Source organism: Photinus pyralis, unplaced genomic scaffold (genome assembly GCF_008802855.1).
Source record: "Photinus pyralis isolate 1611_PpyrPB1 unplaced genomic scaffold, Ppyr1.3 Ppyr1.4_LG1, whole genome shotgun sequence".
NCBI classification, from domain to species: domain Eukaryota; kingdom Metazoa; phylum Arthropoda; class Insecta; order Coleoptera; family Lampyridae; genus Photinus; species Photinus pyralis.
In genome coordinates, this window is record NW_022170249.1 from 68373571 (window position 1) to 68382163 (window position 8593).

Here is an 8593-nt window from a genome sequence, read left to right on the forward strand (position 1 = left end):
TAGAAAAAATAGGGGGTCCCTATTTAAAATAACAAAGTTGATGGCGACTTCCGGTATTTCCGGAAGTGGCGCCATTTTGAAAATATTTTAGTTCAATTCATCATGTGCCAAAACCTTTAAAGGACTTATCAGTTCAGCTCAATTTTCAAAGGTTTTCCATATCTTTCTAACTGACGCTCGTCAAGAATGACCCTGTACAGTCTTTTATTGCAAACCTTTAAACACACAAGCTTTCCAGGCGTCCTGCTATTGACTTTCGAATTTATTTACAAAGTGCATCGTGATCCCAATACGTGACGAATCTGTGCAATCACACAATGATTAAACTGTTCCATTCTCGATATTGTCGTAGTTCAAAAGCGGACGAGACCTCCCAAAACGACTTTTATCGTTTAAAATTACTTTACCATTTACTCGTGGAAAAAGTGAAGATACACTCAGACCTCGGTAATAAACCGACGAATATGAATGCACGTATTTAGTAATCCGCCGCTCTTGTATAAGAATAACAATCCGAATTACATTACATATTCATGCACTAAAATATTCAAATTATCTAGATACACAAATTGCTTCGTTTACAACGAAACCGTTATTGTAGCTCAGAGAATTGCTAGGATTTATTTCTAGCACGAAATATCGGCAGTAAATAAATAAAACCTGTGTACAACTGAGCAATATTTACGATGGATTAACTTTAAAACAAGTTAATATTTTAAATGAAAGTTTAAATCAGCACCTAATTTGCTAACGTCTACCCTTTATTTTCCTTTCATGCCTTAGCACGTAAACTGGAGATTATTGTCGAGTCTTGTTAGTTCAAGTAACACTCTATAAAATAATAATGAATAGGAGATACGTAAGAGAAATGTAGTAGTTAATGCTATTGGTATTAGCAAGAAGTGCAGTCTCGTCTAATTATGTATTGGAATCCTCATATAGAGTGTTAACTTGGCTGTGCTATTTCTATGTAAATTTCAATTTGCATATTATGGACACACTGTTATTCTTGCTCGTAGGTTGTAGATGGCTCAAATAAATTATATCTACAATATATAATGACTCGTTTGTCTACGGAAATCGTTAGTATTGTGTGTATAAGTGGAAATACTGTTCGGATTTTATTTTTATCGGCTATAGGGTAACGTAACGCTACCAATCACATATATACGATAAATCAGTCAAGTCATTGTAGCAAATGTACAAATAAAAAATGACATATCAATTGTGCTTGCAATAATGGTTTCTGCTTATATCAACTTCAACTCTACTGAGACCCTGGACCAACTTTGAAACGCAACATTTGTCATTTCATGGCAAAGAAGACCGATGGATACTAGAACTAATTACTATGCTTGGGACATAGAATACCAGAGAAGAGCTCAAGGGAAAGTTCCAAAACATATGCAAAACTGACCAGTACTAACTATATAGGATTCCTTCCTCAACTGTGATGATTTCATAAAAAAAAACTGGAAAAGACAGGTATAGTATTTACGCGAGTTGAGGCTTCCCTTATTAATATAGTCATAGAAATAGAGAGAAGAGTTCGTGATAAACCAATTGGATTTGTAGTCCAGGAAATGTAGGTTTTAACCTGGCATTTTTTCCCAAAATTAATCAAGGGCGCTTTTGCCCAGGGGTTGAGAGAATTTTTTATTAGAAATTACCCACAAAAATAGAAAAATTAATACTACGCAAAAAGTGTTCTATACATTTTTTTTTGTAAAATGCATACTTTCGCGAAAAACACAAAAAGTATGTGTTTTATTTAAAAAACTGCGGAGAACAAAATTGTAGCTTTTAAAAAAAACAAAGAAATAGCGCCCGATCTTCAATCAATGCAAGTTCATTTCGAAATTTTATCACTTCATTAATTTCAGGAGTCACCAGGATCAGAAACTGTAAAAGTAAACTATCTGGTTGATGCCAATCAAGAAATACCTAGTTGGCTACAGGGTTCATGTGTCTGACTGGAGGACAGTGGAAAATGCTGACAACTATTGAAGAAGGATGGGTTACACCTATTCAAAAAAAGCACATGTTGACAACTACGGCCCATCAGTATACTACCCACTTCATCTAAACTAGACAAGGTGTTGGAAAGTCAATTCGAGCCCTTTCGATTACAATAGGAATATAGTCACTATTATGCAGGTCATTGATTTTCCATGCCGGCAATTGAATCGAGCATATAAATGAATGATCCCGTGTTAAGTGGCACTATGTTATCTCTAGCCAACCAGTCTTCAGTGGCACGGCCTTTGGTATCATTCTTCGAAGAACCCCATAGCCAGGGTTGGTATTTTACACGACTTTAAGTTTTTTACATGACATTGTGTAAAAAAACGGTATTTTAAATCATTGCATGTAATATATGTAGAATATGTAAAATAATCGGTTTAAGTTGGCAGAACCTGACATTTCACAATAAGCGCATATGCGACAGTTTTTTTTATTATATTATAATTTATTAACGCTACAAGGCATTTTGTACACAAATTTAAATTATAGTGATATACAATAAAATACACAACATAAATCAATAAAACGAAGGACAAGAGACAGCGAAAAACTTGTTTATTAGAGCAACAGCATTGAATAAGCACCTTAAAGAAGTATAACGCCCGTGTTAACTGATGAAATAAGAAAATCTGCCCAGGATTCTGTCGTCCCTCTGTTGTGGGGGAAAGTGAACCACAAATTTAAAGCTAGTTATCGACTTTGCAGATTTCTTTACTTCTTTAAAACTCCAACGTTGGCAGATTTTTGGCAAGCGCTTTGAGTTTGAATAAACTAGATTAAAATATTGAATAAGCTTTTATTCAATGCCAATAACAATATTATGTAAGGGAGGATCAATCTGAAATGTAAGATCATAAGGAACCTTCAATTATTTGTAGGTCATGTGCACCTGGTATTCTACTAATTTGATCTATTCAATACACAAGTGAAGAAAATAAGAAAATAAATAACGAAAACCACTACAATAAATGTTCGAACTGTCATTCTAAGCAATAACTTAACCGATTTCGTAGTTAAATTGGACGGCGGTATTTTTAAAAATGTGACAGCTGTCAATTGTATCTACTACTCATTTGAACTACCCAATAGATTGATGTGTTTTTTTTTCAATCGAACATAGGGAAATTACATTGCATGCAAACCTCCTTTGTTCGCATTTTTAAAAAATTCACTGTATATGTATAGAAAGTGTTAAAACAAGATTTTCCAAGCTTTTTATAAAATAATTCATGTGAAAATCATAATATGTTTTTAATTAACCACCTTATTAATTGTAAATTGCACAAAACTTTCAAATGGATTTCGCAGGATCGTGACGTATAAAAGGACTAACATCAATAATAAATAATTCAATTTCAATTTATTTATGTATTTATTATGTATTATGCAACAAACTACATAGATAATAAAAAAAATTGATGCAAAGTTCTAATTACATTCGCTTCAATAAAACGGGTTAGATACCGAAATACTCGGTGCAAAAACATAAAATAAAATAAAGCTACTTTTCGATATAACAAAGAAAAATATGACAACACTGTTCAACTCTGATAAACAAGGAAAACAAAGGACCCCTAAGTATAACTGGTTTCCCTGTTTAAAATAGTCATTATTTACCGCCCGAGGCCAAATATCCTTCAATATTTGTGGTAATTAACCACTTTGCAGTGTATGCAACACACCTTACACCAATTTCAGGTTTTCCTATGTATAACTCTCGCCAGGAAAGATTGCCGGTCACAGCACACCCTGTGTCGATCTACAATCTATGTTTTTCTTAAGATGCGAGCGACTTCTGGAATAGGATCGTGCCAATGTTGAACGAAAAGTCTTTTTGTTCAACATTAACACGATACCATCCCGGAAGTCGCTCACATCTTTAGAAAAACATAGATTGTAGACCGGGATCAAGTGTTCTGTGACCGGCAATCTTTCCTGGCGAGAGGTTTAGTTATACTTCTTTAAGGTGCTTATTCAATGGCAACAGTGCATTCCCAGTACGTTTGAATGCGGCTAGTGGCAGTCCGAAGAAATCGATTTTCAAATATAAGCTGTTGATCTGGTCATCCATGCGGTTTAAAGGGCTCTTTTGGAAGTATAGCGTTCGGCATTGTCGTGCATGTAGAAGTCAAGCCGAGAGAACAAATCGTTGCGGAACGTTTAAATTAATAGTGGATAAAATATCCGGACAGTTTAGGTGACCCTTTAGTAGTTTGAAACCAAAACATGCGGTAGGTAAATTTCTCCTCTGTTTAAGTCAGCATTCCCAAGTAAAGTTGGACATTTTCAGTGCGATCCAAAATGATTCCATGAAGAAGCAATTTGTACCTTGGTCCATGTCGTCAAGTTTAAGTTTCATTTTCCGTGCTTGTTTTTTAGGAACGTTCGCTATGTTTTCATCACTTGTTTGCTTCTTCTGACTAGCTTTCTGTTTCTTCAGTTTTTCCTTTTCTTTCTTTTTGATTTCTTTTCTAAATTATCTTGTAATGTCAAAAATCCAAATTTCTAGTCTTACACTGATTGTCTTTAGTACTTTCGAAAACCGAGAAGCCGGAAGTACGGTTCCAACAAATGGACCCGACTCCACCCAACGGCCAAAGCACGGCTGCGAAAAAGCCATAGGCCACAGGCAAAAAGCGAACCACGAACGGCAAAAAGCCACGGAACTTCCTCCCCTTCTGTTTAACACATTTTCCCCTCTTGTCCCATCTTCGATTCCACTTCCTTATTCTTTCAGTTAAAATACGCAAAATTCTCGTATCTAAAGTGCGCACCTGCAACAACATCTCTCCACAAAATTAACTTCACCTTTAACAGGTTATAATCTTCTAACAGTATAACTCTGGCTTCCGGAAATGTATCAAGAGCTAATTCCACAGGCGTTATGTGGGATTCATAGACAGAAACACCAGCGTTGGGCGGGATATAGGTACAGCAAACAAGAGTGGTCCCCTGAGGACTTAAATCGATTATTTCCCAAATTTCTTCAACGATGGAAACTGGATGTACATTCAATTTCAATTCAATATCATTCCAAAAGGATCAGGAGGCCGACCACGACATAAACAATACGAGGAGCTGGGTTTTGAGTATTTAAAAATTAGGACGGACTATAATGCGAAATGCATGAAGTGTAAATGTGTATACAGCAATAAAACGGCTCCAACTGCACAGGTAATAATGGTTTTTGAGAATTTGCAAGGAAATAATTATTCAGGATAAAATACTCGAGCCAAGCTAACGGTCCTGATTGTAGCAGTATTCCAAAAAATTATTTTACATCTTTTCGAAACGTAATAAAGAGAATTTATCTGTAAAGGACACATGCTCTACTATAAATACGAGTATAAAAAAATAGTTATTTACACTGAGTATTTTACACGATATTTATTCATGTAATACATAGTTTTTTACGTGTAATTCACATGATGTATTTTACGTTGCCAACCCTGCCCATAGTATGTTGTGTGAATTATAGTCTCGAGCACTCCAGATCCCTTACTAATTCAGATTTTCAATACTGCAGTTTACGGCTGAATGTCCAAATTTGTGACAGTTAAAGCATCTTAGCGGTGATGGTATATACGGTCTTAGTGAGTACATGACCGCTTTGATGGTTTTCGGAATAGAAGCACGCTCAAACGTTAGTAGATGGTTAGGCGTGCCCACCCACATGCCATCGCGTTTAGATTTTTTTCTCTTTGCTTGCTCTTTGCTCTCAAATACATCACCACAACACGAGGCACAAAGATGACGTACGAGTAAACTTCGGTCGACTCTGCAAAACTCAAAAAGGTCCTAGAATACAATCTCAAATATTTTTTAACTGCATCCCTGCGCACCTAAGACACATAGACATAATAGAATTTAAGAATAAAATAAAAACATTTTTAAGTAACCAATGCTTCTATAGCTATCAAGAATTTTAACTTTTGATTTTACCTGTGATACTTCTAAACATTTGTTTAGATAAGTGACTGTGATATTTTTCACGATGTGTAAGTAGGGGAGAGGTGGGCAAAGTGGACACCTTAAGCTAAATTCACTTGGTATTCCTATATTTCTTCACCAATCATTTTGGTGAATTTTTTCTGGCATAATTAAACATTTTCGTAAGTGAATTTCTCAAGTACGTTATTAGTGAAAAACAATTTTTTTTTATTTTAATTTTTTTTATTAATAGTACATTTGACCACTTTAACCAACCTGGTTGGGTAAAGTGGTCAGTGGAGTAGGGTAAAGTGGTCATCTCACACAAGAACACATCATCTTGCTCATCGCACCTTGCGCACTCCTCGTGGGCCCACTTTAGGCATCGCTGGCACTTTAGTAAGGACATTGGGACGTAAGTGGACATTGGGTCGGGCAAAGTGGACCAGGGTGGGCCGCTTTACCCGAATGCGTTATTTTTAGTTTCATTATTTATTGCAAAATTTTGTGCTAACCAATCAAACCATCAGAACCACAGGTTTATTTGTAAACATTTAAAGTAAACGTACCCGATAGAACACAATCCTAGATTATTTACAACACTCGAAAAACGATGATAAAAGTATGTTCTTATTTTACATCAGAACACCACTTTTGACATTAACCTGTAATATCTTGACTCACATGTACACCAGCATATTCAGTTTTCTACAGTGTCTATAGTTTTTTTTTTTTTTTGTTTTACAGGTACTCATGCCTTCCAGCATATCCCCTATTATCTATAAGTCTTTCTTAATTCTTTTATTACTTTTTATTTTTTTTATTTTACAGGAGTTGGCCGTATCTAGGATTTTTATTGCCCTAAAAAAGGGTTACCTAGACTTCGTTGCCCGTCCCTAACCACTTGGAGGTCCCTGTAAAATTTATCTAATGGTCTTGTCTAAAATCTTCCCCAATTTTCTTTTTTGAATTTTGCTGCAATAACTTCCAAATATACTTCTAATGTTTTTATTTTGTAAACATTGAATTTTGCTAACAGGCCAAATAATAATTCCTTTTGATTCTAACAAATTTTTATAATCTTCTCTCTCAATTCTAAACTCCTCGCACTCATATATCAAATGTTCCGCACTCTCTATTCCATTCTCACACACGCACATATTTGTTTCACTTTTTTTAATTTTATAAGAATAAGAATTAAAAAGTCCTCTATTTGTTATAATTTGGATAATACCCCTATTAATATTCCAAAATGTCCATTTTAATCTATTTGTAATGTTTGGTATGTATTGATATGTTTCCCTCCCCTTGTCCGATTGATCCCAGTCCTCTTGCCATTTAGTTATATAATAGTTTTCAATTTGTTTTTTAATTTCAAATCTTGCTAATTTTCCTTCTTCATTTTCTAAATTTTCTAAATTTTTGTAAGCTTTAGATGGATGTCCAAAATTAATTTTAGTTTTATTACTTATATACGTATCATAATTTATAATATTTTCCCCCAAAATAATATCTTTATCTTTTCTTAAATTATAATTTTGAATTTTTTGATTTATTTTTAATATAATAGGCATAATTCCTGATATTACATTTACCGAATTTGTCGCTGTCTTATCATACATGTTAAAAATTCTTCTTAAAATATACGATTGAATACTAATAATTTTTTTTTCTTGAATTTTATTAATTCTTTTTCCCCATATAACGGATCCATATAAAAACGCAGGTTCTAATGCACCCTTATAAATAGTAATTAATGTTTTTTTATTTAAGCCTCAATTTTCTTTGCACGTCCAAATATATTTTTGAAAAAGTTGTTTTATTTTACTTCAAATTTTGTCTATGTGCATGTTAAGTTTTAATTTTTCTTGTATTGTGATGCCTAAATATTTTATATTATTAACCATTTTAATTTGTTTACCATAAATTTTTATTGTAGGGGGTCTTTTAATATCCAAATTGCCTTTAAGTAATATCATTTCGGTTTTTTCATGAGAAATAGTTAATTTATTTTCGTTACACCAATTTTCAAATTTTTTCATTATTTCGTTTCCTGTAATTTCTAATTTCTTTCTGGAATTTTCTTCAATTATAAAAATTTTGTCGTCTGCATATGCAATTTCTTTAATATTATCTTGAAAGCTATTGTTAAAAATTATATTCCAAAATGTTGGTCCCAACACTGAACCCTGTGGACAACCTTTACTTATTTCTTTTGTTATTTTTTGAAATTTATTGCTATATACTGTAATTCGATCTGTTAAATAACTTCTAATAATTTTTTGTATTGACAAGTCACACTTAATTTTGTCCAATTCATATAGAATAGCCGGCCACCACACATTATCAAATGAATCTACCAATTTATTTTAATATTTCCAAATTGTCACTAGATGGCAAGTGCATTAAATTATCGTTGGCCACTTTACCCGCCTATGCCACTTTACCCACCTCTCCCCTACTCCATGTATGTTAGCCTGAATATATATTATTATTATAACGACAAATTCGTGGGGCCAACCCTTTTTAATTGCTTCCATTGTAGATTTTAATAGACCTGGATAATAAAAAATGACTCCTTTACATCTATTCAAAGTAGTGTGAGGTATGACCCGAAAATCTCTTGATATTCGTTAAT